The sequence below is a fragment of the Eubalaena glacialis genome, chromosome 1 (genome assembly GCF_028564815.1).
Source record: "Eubalaena glacialis isolate mEubGla1 chromosome 1, mEubGla1.1.hap2.+ XY, whole genome shotgun sequence".
Classification (NCBI taxonomy): domain Eukaryota; kingdom Metazoa; phylum Chordata; class Mammalia; order Artiodactyla; family Balaenidae; genus Eubalaena; species Eubalaena glacialis.
In genome coordinates, this window is record NC_083716.1 from 131,377,073 (window position 1) to 131,392,110 (window position 15,038).

Here is a 15,038-nt window from a genome sequence, read left to right on the forward strand (position 1 = left end):
TTTTCTGTGGAAATATGTTCATTAGTAGCAATCTTAGGATAACGTGTATAAATGATAACATAGGATATTTGTCATTCCCTTTTGACTTACTTAACCTAATATGATTATTTCTAGGCTCATCTGTAGTCCTGAAAACGGCATTGTTCATTTTTTTCCCGAGGCTACCATTCCATTCGGGACGTATACCACTTCTTCTTTGTCCATTCATCTGTTGATGGACATTTTGTTTGCTTGCATGTCTTGGCTATTGTAAATATTGCTGCAGTGCATGTTTGCCTGTCTGTGCCTTTCCTATTCTGGTCTCCTGAGGGTATAGGCCCATTAGGGGATATGCCGCATCATATGGTAGCTCAGTTTTTACCTTTTAAATGCAGCTCCATTCTGTTCTCATGACTAGCTCTTATCAGTTTACATCCAACCAACAGCATATTGGGTATGCCTTTCTCCACTAACCCGTCAGCATTCATTGTTTGTAGACTTTTTACGGATGGCATTTTGAATTTTGGGTGGCGAAAACTGTTTGTAGTTTGCATTTGCATCCAACCAATAATTCCTGGTATTGAGCTTTTATCCATGTTCTTCTGTTTTTTAAATCACAGAGTGAATAACACTTAACCTCTTCAAACTGTTTTCTTGAAAAGTTTTCTGTGTTGTGAAGTTTCTTGGCCATTCCCTACCCCAGGACATTTTTGAGGGCATGAGTCATTTACAGCCCTGCAGTCCTTGTGAATATTAGTGATCATTAGCAGTAGATTTAAAGCTGCTGTTTGAGGAAATGGCCTTAGGGTGGCAGCATTTCTACGTTGCCAACTCTGCTTGCTAGGGAAAAGGAACCTTGCAGCAAGTTGTGCTTTTAGGTTGCAGATTAGAGTGGAATGTGCCACGACAAACCCTCATAAGTTTTAGCCTCCTTAATTCTTGTTTGTGTCTTTAAGTTGTAGTTTTGATCAGAGCAAGTTTGATTGAAAAATGTCTTTGGTTGTAGGTGTACAGAATCTTGTTCATTTACACATATACATATATCTATTGATCTTTGGGTCCTTTTCCATGTAGGTTATTACAGAGTGTTGAGTGACCACTCTTGGTATTCCGTAGGTCTTTGGGGATGATATATTTTATATGTATTAGTATATGTTTGTTAACCCCAATATCCTAATTTATCCATTCCTCACACCTTTTCTTTGGCTTAACCATAAGTTTGTCTTCTCAATCTGAGATTGTCTTTCTCTGGGGAAATATGTTCATTTTTACGAATTTTCAGATAACATAAGTGATATCCTAGGATATTTGTCCTTCGCATTCTGACTTACTTCACGTTGTGTGATTATCTCTAGGCTCATGTGTGGTGCTGCCTGTGCCATTCTTTTATTTTTTTTCGTGAGTAATATTCCATTCTGTCCATATACCACTTCTTCTTTGTCCATTCATGTGTTTATGGACCTTTTTTTTGCTTCCATGTCTTGGCTATTTCAATATTGCTGCATTACACATTTGCCTGCCTCTGTCTTTCCGATTCTGGTGGTCTTAGACTATAGGCCCAGAAGGTGCCCTGCCGCATCATATGGTAGCTCAGTTGTTCCCTGTTAAAGCAGCTCCATTCAGTGTTCTTTAGTGCTGTTACCACTTTACATCCCAGCAGCAGCTAGAAGGTACAGAGTTGTCTAAAATCCCTTCAGCGTTTACAGTTTGTAGACTTTTTGCTGAATGTCATTTGACTGGTGTGAGCTGAAACCTTTTTGGAGGTTGGAGTTGCATGTGGCTACTAATTCCTTATACTGAGCTTTAGGCATGTCTTGTTTTTTTCTTTACCTTTTTTTTTAAAAGTGTGAGTACAACTTCCCTCTTCACATTGACTTCTTGAAAAATTTGTCATGTGTTGAATTTTCTTGCCTATTCCCTACCCCAGGGCATTTTTTGAGGGCAGGTGTTATTTACCGCCCTGCAGTCCTTGTGGCTCTTAAGCAACCATTAGCACTGGATTTAAAGCTGCTGTTGTGGGAAACAGCCACAAGGCGGCAGCATTATTACGTTCTCAACTCTTGTTACTAGGGCAACAGAGTCTTCCTGGAGGTAGTGTTCCGAGGTTGTAAATTAGAGTGGAATGTCCTGAGACGAGTCCCCAGAAATTTATGTCTCCTTACTTAGGTTTGTTTTTTAAAGTTAATTTCTATTTCTTATCGGAGTAAATTTGATTAGAGTGTTGTGATTGTCTGGCTGTACAGAATCGCTCAATGATTCATACATATGTCTGTTCATCGTCGGATCCTGTTACCATGTATGTTATTACAGAATATTGATTAGACCTCCCTTGCTATTTGGTAGGTGTTTTGTCATTCTATATTTTATATGTATTGGTGATTATATAATTCATATAGTTTATATGTTATATGTTTATATATATTTCACATATATGAGTATATGTATGTTAGCCCCATAATCCTAATTTATCCATCCTCCCACCTTTCATTTTGGTTAACCGTTAGTTTGTTTTATAAGTCTGTGAGTGTCTTTTTCGGTGGAAATATGTTCATTGGTAGCAATCTTAGGATAACATGTATAAATGATATCATAGGATATTTGTCATTCCCTTTTGACTTACTTAACCTAATATGATTATTTCTAGGCTCATCTGTAGTCCTAAAAACGGCATTGTTCATTTTTTTCCCGAGGCAACCATTCCATTCGGGACGTATACCACTTCTTCTTTGTCCATTTATCTGTTGATGGACATTTTGTTTGCTTGCATGTCTTGGCTATTGTAAATATTGCTGCAGTGCATGTTTGCCTGTCTGTGCCTTTCCTATTCTGGTCTCCTGAGGGTATAGGCCCATTAGGGGATATGCCGCATCATATGGTAGCTCAGTTTTTACCTTTTAAATGCAGCTCCATTCTGTTCTCATGACTAGCTCTTACCAGTTTACATCCAACCAACAGCATATTGGGAATGCCTTTCTCCACTAACTTGTCAGCATTCATTGCCTTTAGAATTTTACGGATGGCATTTTGAATATTGGGTAGTGAAATCTGTTTGTAGTTTGGATTTGCATCCAACCAATAATTCCTGATGTTGAGCTTTTATCCATGTTCTTCTGGTTTTCAAATCACAGAGTGAGTAACACTTACCTCTTGAAACTGTTTTCTTGAAAAGTTTTCTGTGTTGTGAACTTTCTCGGCCATTTCCTACCTCAGGATATTTTTGAGGGCATGAGTCATTTACAGCCCTGCCGTCCTTGTGAATATTAGTGACCATTAGCAGTAGATTAAAGCTGCTGTTTGTGGAAACGGCCTTAGGGTGCCAGCATTTCTACGTTGCCAACTCTGCTTGCTAGGGAAACAGATCCTTGCAGCAAGTTGTGCTTTTAGGTTGCAGATAAGAGTGGAATGTGCCAGGACAGACCCCCATAAATTTTAGCCTCCTTAATTCTTGTTTGTGTCTTTAAGTTGTAGTTTTGATCAGAGCAAGTTTGATTGAAAAATGTCTTTGGTTGTAGGTGTACAGAATCTTGTTCATTTACACATATACATATATCTATTGATCTTTGGGTCCTTTTCCATGTAGGTTATTACAGAGTGTTGAGTGACCACTCTTGGTATTCCGTAGGTCTTTGGGGATGATATATTTTATATGTATTAGTATATGTTTGTTAACCCCAATATCCTAATTTATCCATTCCTCACACCTTTTCTTTGGCTTAACCATAAGTTTGTCTTCTCAATCTGAGATTGTCTTTCTCTGGGGAAATATGTTCATTTTTACGAATTTTCAGATAACATAAGTGATATCCTAGGATATTTGTCCTTCGCATTCTGACTTACTTCACGTTGTGTGATTATCTCTAGGCTCATGTGTGGTGCTGCCTGTGCCATTCTTTTATTTTTTTTCGTGAGTAATATTCCATTCTGTCCATATACCACTTCTTCTTTGTCCATTCATGTGTTTATGGACCTTTTTTTTGCTTCCATGTCTTGGCTATTTCAATATTGCTGCATTACACATTTGCCTGCCTCTGTCTTTCCGATTCTGGTGGTCTTAGACTATAGGCCCAGAAGGTGCCCTGCCGCATCATATGGTAGCTCAGTTGTTCCCTGTTAAAGCAGCTCCATTCAGTGTTCTTTAGTGCTGTTACCACTTTACATCCCAGCAGCAGCTAGAAGGTACAGAGTTGTCTAAAATCCCTTCAGCGTTTACAGTTTGTAGACTTTTTGCTGAATGTCATTTGACTGGTGTGAGCTGAAACCTTTTTGGAGGTTGGAGTTGCATGTGGCTACTAATTCCTTATACTGAGCTTTAGGCATGTCTTGTTTTTTTCTTTACCTTTTTTTTTAAAAGTGTGAGTACAACTTCCCTCTTCACATTGACTTCTTGAAAAATTTGTCATGTGTTGAATTTTCTTGCCTATTCCCTACCCCAGGGCATTTTTTGAGGGCAGGTGTTATTTACCGCCCTGCAGTCCTTGTGGCTCTTAAGCAACCATTAGCACTGGATTTAAAGCTGCTGTTGTGGGAAACAGCCACAAGGCGGCAGCATTATTACGTTCTCAACTCTTGTTACTAGGGCAACAGAGTCTTCCTGGAGGTAGTGTTCCGAGGTTGTAAATTAGAGTGGAATGTCCTGAGACGAGTCCCCAGAAATTTATGTCTCCTTACTTAGGTTTGTTTTTTAAAGTTAATTTCTATTTCTTATCGGAGTAAATTTGATTAGAGTGTTGTGATTGTCTGGCTGTACAGAATCGCTCAATGATTCATACATATGTCTGTTCATCGTCGGATCCTGTTACCATGTATGTTATTACAGAATATTGATTAGACCTCCCTTGCTATTTGGTAGGTGTTTTGTCATTCTATATTTTATATGTATTGGTGATTATATAATTCATATAGTTTATATGTTATATGTTTATATAGATTTCACATATATGAGTATATGTATGTTAGCCCCATAATCCTAATTTATCCATCCTCCCACCTTTCATTTTGGTTAACCGTTAGTTTGTTTTATAAGTCTGTGAGTGTCTTTTTCGGTGGAAATATGTTCATTGGTAGCAATCTTAGGATAACATGTATAAATGATATCATAGGATATTTGTCATTCCCTTTTGACTTACTTAACCTAATATGATTATTTCTAGGCTCATCTGTAGTCCTAAAAACGGCATTGTTCATTTTTTTCCCGAGGCAACCATTCCATTCGGGACGTATACCACTTCTTCTTTGTCCATTTATCTGTTGATGGACATTTTGTTTGCTTGCATGTCTTGGCTATTGTAAATATTGCTGCAGTGCATGTTTGCCTGTCTGTGCCTTTCCTATTCTGGTCTCCTGAGGGTATAGGCCCATTAGGGGATATGCCGCATCATATGGTAGCTCAGTTTTTACCTTTTAAATGCAGCTCCATTCTGTTCTCATGACTAGCTCTTATCAGTTTACATCCAACCAACAGCATATTGGGAATGCCTTTCTCCACTAACTTGTCAGCATTCATTGCCTTTAGAATTTTACAGATGGCATTTTGAATATTGGGTAGTGAAATCTGTTTGTAGTTTGGATTTGCATCCAACCAATAATTCCTGATGTTGAGCTTTTATCCATGTTCTTCTGGTTTTCAAATCACAGAGTGAGTAACACTTACCTCTTGAAACTGTTTTCTTGAAAAGTTTTCTGTGTTGTGAACTTTCTCGGCCATTTCCTACCTCAGGATATTTTTGAGGGCATGAGTCATTTACAGCCCTGCCGTCCTTGTGAATATTAGTGACCATTAGCAGTAGATTAAAGCTGCTGTTTGTGGAAACGGCCTTAGGGTGCCAGCATTTCTACGTTGCCAACTCTGCTTGCTAGGGAAACAGATCCTTGCAGCAAGTTGTGCTTTTAGGTTGCAGATAAGAGTGGAATGTGCCAGGACAGACCCCCATAAATTTTAGCCTCCTTAATTCTTGTTTGTGTCTTTAAGTTGTAGTTTTGATCAGAGCAAGTTTGATTGAAAAATGTCTTTGGTTCTAGGTGTACAGAATCTTGTTCATTTACACATATACATATATCTATTGATCTTTGGGTCCTTTTCCATGTAGGTTATTACAGAGTGTTGAGTGACCACTCTTGGTATTCCGTAGGTCTTTGGGGATGATATATTTTATATGTATTAGTATATGTTTGTTAACCCCAATATCCTAATTTATCCATTCCTCACACCTTTTCTTTGGCTTAACCATAAGTTTGTCTTCTCAATCTGAGATTGTCTTTCTCTGGGGAAATATGTTCATTTTTACGAATTTTCAGATAACATAAGTGATATCCTAGGATATTTGTCCTTCGCATTCTGACTTACTTCACGTTGTGTGATTATCTCTAGGCTCATGTGTGGTGCTGCCTGTGCCATTCTTTTATTTTTTTTCGTGAGTAATATTCCATTCTGTCCATATACCACTTCTTCTTTGTCCATTCATGTGTTTATGGACCTTTTTTTTGCTTCCATGTCTTGGCTATTTCAATATTGCTGCATTACACATTTGCCTGCCTCTGTCTTTCCGATTCTGGTGGTCTTAGACTATAGGCCCAGAAGGTGCCCTGCCGCATCATATGGTAGCTCAGTTGTTCCCTGTTAAAGCAGCTCCATTCAGTGTTCTTTAGTGCTGTTACCACTTTACATCCCAGCAGCAGCTAGAAGGTACAGAGTTGTCTAAAATCCCTTCAGCGTTTACAGTTTGTAGACTTTTTGCTGAATGTCATTTGACTGGTGTGAGCTGAAACCTTTTTGGAGGTTGGAGTTGCATGTGGCTACTAATTCCTTATACTGAGCTTTAGGCATGTCTTGTTTTTTTCTTTACCTTTTTTTTTAAAAGTGTGAGTACAACTTCCCTCTTCACATTGACTTCTTGAAAAATTTGTCATGTGTTGAATTTTCTTGCCTATTCCCTACCCCAGGGCATTTTTTGAGGGCAGGTGTTATTTACCGCCCTGCAGTCCTTGTGGCTCTTAAGCAACCATTAGCACTGGATTTAAAGCTGCTGTTGTGGGAAACAGCCACAAGGCGGCAGCATTATTACGTTCTCAACTCTTGTTACTAGGGCAACAGAGTCTTCCTGGAGGTAGTGTTCCGAGGTTGTAAATTAGAGTGGAATGTCCTGAGACGAGTCCCCAGAAATTTATGTCTCCTTACTTAGGTTTGTTTTTTAAAGTTAATTTCTATTTCTTATCGGAGTAAATTTGATTAGAGTGTTGTGATTGTCTGGCTGTACAGAATCGCTCAATGATTCATACATATGTCTGTTCATCGTCGGATCCTGTTACCATGTATGTTATTACAGAATATTGATTAGACCTCCCTTGCTATTTGGTAGGTGTTTTGTCATTCTATATTTTATATGTATTGGTGATTATATAATTCATATAGTTTATATGTTATATGTTTATATAGATTTCACATATATGAGTATATGTATGTTAGCCCCATAATCCTAATTTATCCATCCTCCCACCTTTCATTTTGGTTAACCGTTAGTTTGTTTTATAAGTCTGTGAGTGTCTTTTTCGGTGGAAATATGTTCATTGGTAGCAATCTTAGGATAACATGTATAAATGATATCATAGGATATTTGTCATTCCCTTTTGACTTACTTAACCTAATATGATTATTTCTAGGCTCATCTGTAGTCCTAAAAACGGCATTGTTCATTTTTTTCCCGAGGCAACCATTCCATTCGGGACGTATACCACTTCTTCTTTGTCCATTTATCTGTTGATGGACATTTTGTTTGCTTGCATGTCTTGGCTATTGTAAATATTGCTGCAGTGCATGTTTGCCTGTCTGTGCCTTTCCTATTCTGGTCTCCTGAGGGTATAGGCCCATTAGGGGATATGCCGCATCATATGGTAGCTCAGTTTTTACCTTTTAAATGCAGCTCCATTCTGTTCTCATGACTAGCTCTTACCAGTTTACATCCAACCAACAGCATATTGGGAATGCCTTTCTCCACTAACTTGTCAGCATTCATTGCCTTTAGAATTTTACGGATGGCATTTTGAATATTGGGTAGTGAAATCTGTTTGTAGTTTGGATTTGCATCCAACCAATAATTCCTGATGTTGAGCTTTTATCCATGTTCTTCTGGTTTTCAAATCACAGAGTGAGTAACACTTACCTCTTGAAACTGTTTTCTTGAAAAGTTTTCTGTGTTGTGAACTTTCTCGGCCATTTCCTACCTCAGGATATTTTTGAGGGCATGAGTCATTTACAGCCCTGCCGTCCTTGTGAATATTAGTGACCATTAGCAGTAGATTAAAGCTGCTGTTTGTGGAAATGGCCTTAGGGTGCCAGCATTTCTACGTTGCCAACTCTGCTTGCTAGGGAAACAGATCCTTGCAGCAAGTTGTGCTTTTAGGTTGCAGATAAGAGTGGAATGTGCCAGGACAGACCCCCATAAATTTTAGCCTCCTTAATTCTTGTTTGTGTCTTTAAGTTGTAGTTTTGATCAGAGCAAGTTTGATTGAAAAATGTCTTTGGTTGTAGGTGTACAGAATCTTGTTCATTTACACATATACATATATCTATTGATCTTTGGGTCCTTTTCCATGTAGGTTATTACAGAGTGTTGAGTGACCACTCTTGGTATTCCGTAGGTCTTTGGGGATGATATATTTTATATGTATTAGTATATGTTTGTTAACCCCAATATCCTAATTTATCCATTCCTCACACCTTTTCTTTGGCTTAACCATAAGTTTGTCTTCTCAATCTGAGATTGTCTTTCTCTGGGGAAATATGTTCATTTTTACGAATTTTCAGATAACATAAGTGATATCCTAGGATATTTGTCCTTCGCATTCTGACTTACTTCACGTTGTGTGATTATCTCTAGGCTCATGTGTGGTGCTGCCTGTGCCATTCTTTTATTTTTTTTCGTGAGTAATATTCCATTCTGTCCATATACCACTTCTTCTTTGTCCATTCATGTGTTTATGGACCTTTTTTTTGCTTCCATGTCTTGGCTATTTCAATATTGCTGCATTACACATTTGCCTGCCTCTGTCTTTCCGATTCTGGTGGTCTTAGACTATAGGCCCAGAAGGTGCCCTGCCGCATCATATGGTAGCTCAGTTGTTCCCTGTTAAAGCAGCTCCATTCAGTGTTCTTTAGTGCTGTTACCACTTTACATCCCAGCAGCAGCTAGAAGGTACAGAGTTGTCTAAAATCCCTTCAGCGTTTACAGTTTGTAGACTTTTTGCTGAATGTCATTTGACTGGTGTGAGCTGAAACCTTTTTGGAGGTTGGAGTTGCATGTGGCTACTAATTCCTTATACTGAGCTTTAGGCATGTCTTGTTTTTTTCTTTACCTTTTTTTTAAAAAGTGTGAGTACAACTTCCCTCTTCACATTGACTTCTTGAAAAATTTGTCATGTGTTGAATTTTCTTGCCTATTCCCTACCCCAGGGCATTTTTTGAGGGCAGGTGTTATTTACCGCCCTGCAGTCCTTGTGGCTCTTAAGCAACCATTAGCACTGGATTTAAAGCTGCTGTTGTGGGAAACAGCCACAAGGGGGCAGCATTATTATGTTCTCAACTCTTGTTACTAGGGCAACCGAGTCTTCCTGGAGGTAGTGTTCCGAGGTTGTAAATTAGAGTGGAATGTCCTGAGACGAGTCCCCAGAAATTTATGTCTCCTTACTTAGGTTTGTTTTTTAAAGTTAATTTCTATTTCTTATCGGAGTAAATTTGATTAGAGTGTTGTGATTGTCTGGCTGTACAGAATCGCTCAATGATTCATACATATGTCTGTTCATCGTCGGATCCTGTTACCATGTATGTTATTACAGAATATTGATTAGACCTCCCTTGCTATTTGGTAGGTGTTTTGTCATTCTATATTTTATATGTATTGGTGATTATATAATTCATATAGTTTATATGTTATATGTTTATATATATTTCACATATATGAGTATATGTATGTTAGCCCCATAATCCTAATTTATCCATCCTCCCACCTTTCATTTTGGTTAACCGTTAGTTTGTTTTATAAGTCTGTGAGTGTCTTTTTCGGTGGAAATATGTTCATTGGTAGCAATCTTAGGATAACATGTATAAATGATATCATAGGATATTTGTCATTCCCTTTTGACTTACTTAACCTAATATGATTATTTCTAGGCTCATCTGTAGTCCTAAAAACGGCATTGTTCATTTTTTTCCCGAGGCAACCATTCCATTCGGGACGTATACCACTTCTTCTTTGTCCATTTATCTGTTGATGGACATTTTGTTTGCTTGCATGTCTTGGCTATTGTAAATATTGCTGCAGTGCATGTTTGCCTGTCTGTGCCTTTCCTATTCTGGTCTCCTGAGGGTATAGGCCCATTAGGGGATATGCCGCATCATATGGTAGCTCAGTTTTTACCTTTTAAATGCAGCTCCATTCTGTTCTCATGACTAGCTCTTACCAGTTTACATCCAACCAACAGCATATTGGGAATGCCTTTCTCCACTAACTTGTCAGCATTCATTGCCTTTAGAATTTTACGGATGGCATTTTGAATATTGGGTAGTGAAATCTGTTTGTAGTTTGGATTTGCATCCAACCAATAATTCCTGATGTTGAGCTTTTATCCATGTTCTTCTGGTTTTCAAATCACAGAGTGAGTAACACTTACCTCTTGAAACTGTTTTCTTGAAAAGTTTTCTGTGTTGTGAACTTTCTCGGCCATTTCCTACCTCAGGATATTTTTGAGGGCATGAGTCATTTACAGCCCTGCCGTCCTTGTGAATATTAGTGACCATTAGCAGTAGATTAAAGCTGCTGTTTGTGGAAACGGCCTTAGGGTGCCAGCATTTCTACGTTGCCAACTCTGCTTGCTAGGGAAACAGATCCTTGCAGCAAGTTGTGCTTTTAGGTTGCAGATAAGAGTGGAATGTGCCAGGACAGACCCCCATAAATTTTAGCCTCCTTAATTCTTGTTTGTGTCTTTAAGTTGTAGTTTTGATCAGAGCAAGTTTGATTGAAAAATGTCTTTGGTTCTAGGTGTACAGAATCTTGTTCATTTACACATATACATATATCTATTGATCTTTGGGTCCTTTTCCATGTAGGTTATTACAGAGTGTTGAGTGACCACTCTTGGTATTCCGTAGGTCTTTGGGGATGATATATTTTATATGTATTAGTATATGTTTGTTAACCCCAATATCCTAATTTATCCATTCCTCACACCTTTTCTTTGGCTTAACCATAAGTTTGTCTTCTCAATCTGAGATTGTCTTTCTCTGGGGAAATATGTTCATTTTTACGAGTTTTCAGATAACATAAGTGATATCCTAGGATATTTGTCTTTCGCATTCTGACTTACTTCACGTTGTGTGATTATCTCTAGGCTCATGTGTGGTGCTGCCTGTGCCATTCTTTTATTTTTTTTCGTGAGTAATATTCCATTCTGTCCATATACCACTTCTTCTTTGTCCATTCATGTGTTTATGGACCTTTTTTTTGCTTCCATGTCTTGGCTATTTCAATATTGCTGCATTACACATTTGCCTGCCTCTGTCTTTCCGATTCTGGTGGTCTTAGACTATAGGCCCAGAAGGTGCCCTGCCGCATCATATGGTAGCTCAGTTGTTCCCTGTTAAAGCAGCTCCATTCAGTGTTCTTTAGTGCTGTTACCACTTTACATCCCAGCAGCAGCTAGAAGGTACAGAGTTGTCTAAAATCCCTTCAGCGTTTACAGTTTGTAGACTTTTTGCTGAATGTCATTTGACTGGTGTGAGCTGAAACCTTTTTGGAGGTTGGAGTTGCATGTGGCTACTAATTCCTTATACTGAGCTTTAGGCATGTCTTGTTTTTTTCTTTACCTTTTTTTTTAAAAGTGTGAGTACAACTTCCCTCTTCACATTGACTTCTTGAAAAATTTGTCATGTGTTGAATTTTCTTGCCTATTCCCTACCCCAGGGCATTTTTTGAGGGCAGGTGTTATTTACCGCCCTGCAGTCCTTGTGGCTCTTAAGCAACCATTAGCACTGGATTTAAAGCTGCTGTTGTGGGAAACAGCCACAAGGCGGCAGCATTATTACGTTCTCAACTCTTGTTACTAGGGCAACAGAGTCTTCCTGGAGGTAGTGTTCCGAGGTTGTAAATTAGAGTGGAATGTCCTGAGACGAGTCCCCAGAAATTTATGTCTCCTTACTTAGGTTTGTTTTTTAAAGTTAATTTCTATTTCTTATCGGAGTAAATTTGATTAGAGTGTTGTGATTGTCTGGCTGTACAGAATCGCTCAATGATTCATACATATGTCTGTTCATCGTCGGATCCTGTTACCATGTATGTTATTACAGAATATTGATTAGACCTCCCTTGCTATTTGGTAGGTGTTTTGTCATTCTATATTTTATATGTATTGGTGATTATATAATTCATATAGTTTATATGTTATATGTTTATATATATTTCACATATATGAGTATATGTATGTTAGCCCCATAATCCTAATTTATCCATCCTCCCACCTTTCATTTTGGTTAACCGTTAGTTTGTTTTATAAGTCTGTGAGTGTCTTTTTCGGTGGAAATATGTTCATTGGTAGCAATCTTAGGATAACATGTATAAATGATATCATAGGATATTTGTCATTCCCTTTTGACTTACTTAACCTAATATGATTATTTCTAGGCTCATCTGTAGTCCTAAAAACGGCATTGTTCATTTTTTTCCCGAGGCAACCATTCCATTCGGGACGTATACCACTTCTTCTTTGTCCATTTATCTGTTGATGGACATTTTGTTTGCTTGCATGTCTTGGCTATTGTAAATATTGCTGCAGTGCATGTTTGCCTGTCTGTGCCTTTCCTATTCTGGTCTCCTGAGGGTATAGGCCCATTAGGGGATATGCCGCATCATATGGTAGCTCAGTTTTTACCTTTTAAATGCAGCTCCATTCTGTTCTCATGACTAGCTCTTACCAGTTTACATCCAACCAACAGCATATTGGGAATGCCTTTCTCCACTAACTTGTCAGCATTCATTGCCTTTAGAATTTTACGGATGGCATTTTGAATATTGGGTAGTGAAATCTGTTTGTAGTTTGGATTTGCATCCAACCAATAATTCCTGATGTTGAGCTTTTATCCATGTTCTTCTGGTTTTCAAATCACAGAGTGAGTAACACTTACCTCTTGAAACTGTTTTCTTGAAAAGTTTTCTGTGTTGTGAACTTTCTCGGCCATTTCCTACCTCAGGATATTTTTGAGGGCATGAGTCATTTACAGCCCTGCCGTCCTTGTGAATATTAGTGACCATTAGCAGTAGATTAAAGCTGCTGTTTGTGGAAACGGCCTTAGGGTGCCAGCATTTCTACGTTGCCAACTCTGCTTGCTAGGGAAACAGATCCTTGCAGCAAGTTGTGCTTTTAGGTTGCAGATAAGAGTGGAATGTGCCAGGACAGACCCCCATAAATTTTAGCCTCCTTAATTCTTGTTTGTGTCTTTAAGTTGTAGTTTTGATCAGAGCAAGTTTGATTGAAAAATGTCTTTGGTTGTAGGTGTACAGAATCTTGTTCATTTACACATATACATATATCTATTGATCTTTGGGTCCTTTTCCATGTAGGTTATTACAGAGTGTTGAGTGACCACTCTTGGTATTCCGTAGGTCTTTGGGGATGATATATTTTATATGTATTAGTATATGTTTGTTAACCCCAATATCCTAATTTATCCATTCCTCACACCTTTTCTTTGGCTTAACCATAAGTTTGTCTTCTCAATCTGAGATTGTCTTTCTCTGGGGAAATATGTTCATTTTTACGAATTTTCAGATAACATAAGTGATATCCTAGGATATTTGTCCTTCGCATTCTGACTTACTTCACGTTGTGTGATTATCTCTAGGCTCATGTGTGGTGCTGCCTGTGCCATTCTTTTATTTTTTTTCGTGAGTAATATTCCATTCTGTCCATATACCACTTCTTCTTTGTCCATTCATGTGTTTATGGACCTTTTTTTTGCTTCCATGTCTTGGCTATTTCAATATTGCTGCATTACACATTTGCCTGCCTCTGTCTTTCCGATTCTGGTGGTCTTAGACTATAGGCCCAGAAGGTGCCCTGCCGCATCATATGGTAGCTCAGTTGTTCCCTGTTAAAGCAGCTCCATTCAGTGTTCTTTAGTGCTGTTACCACTTTACATCCCAGCAGCAGCTAGAAGGTACAGAGTTGTCTAAAATCCCTTCAGCGTTTACAGTTTGTAGACTTTTTGCTGAATGTCATTTGACTGGTGTGAGCTGAAACCTTTTTGGAGGTTGGAGTTGCATGTGGCTACTAATTCCTTATACTGAGCTTTAGGCATGTCTTGTTTTTTTCTTTACCTTTTTTTTAAAAAGTGTGAGTACAACTTCCCTCTTCACATTGACTTCTTGAAAAATTTGTCATGTGTTGAATTTTCTTGCCTATTCCCTACCCCAGGGCATTTTTTGAGGGCAGGTGTTATTTACCGCCCTGCAGTCCTTGTGGCTCTTAAGCAACCATTAGCACTGGATTTAAAGCTGCTGTTGTGGGAAACAGCCACAAGGGGGCAGCATTATTATGTTCTCAACTCTTGTTACTAGGGCAACAGAGTCTTCCTGGAGGTAGTGTTCCGAGGTTGTAAATTAGAGTGGAATGTCCTGAGACGAGTCCCCAGAAATTTATGTCTCCTTACTTAGGTTTGTTTTTTAAAGTTAATTTCTATTTCTTATCGGAGTAAATTTGATTAGAGTGTTGTGATTGTCTGGCTGTACAGAATCGCTCAATGATTCATACATATGTCTGTTCATCTTCGGATCCTGTTACCATGTATGTTATTACAGAATATTGAGTAGACCTCCCTTGCTATTTGGTAGGTGTTTTGTCATTCTATATTTTATATGTATTGGTGATTATATAATTCATATAGTTTATATGTTATATGATTATATATATTTCACATACATTAGTATATGTATGTTAGCCCCATAATCCTAATTTATCCATCCTCCCACCTTTCATTTTGGTTAACCATTAGTTTGTTTTATAAGTCTGTGAGTGTC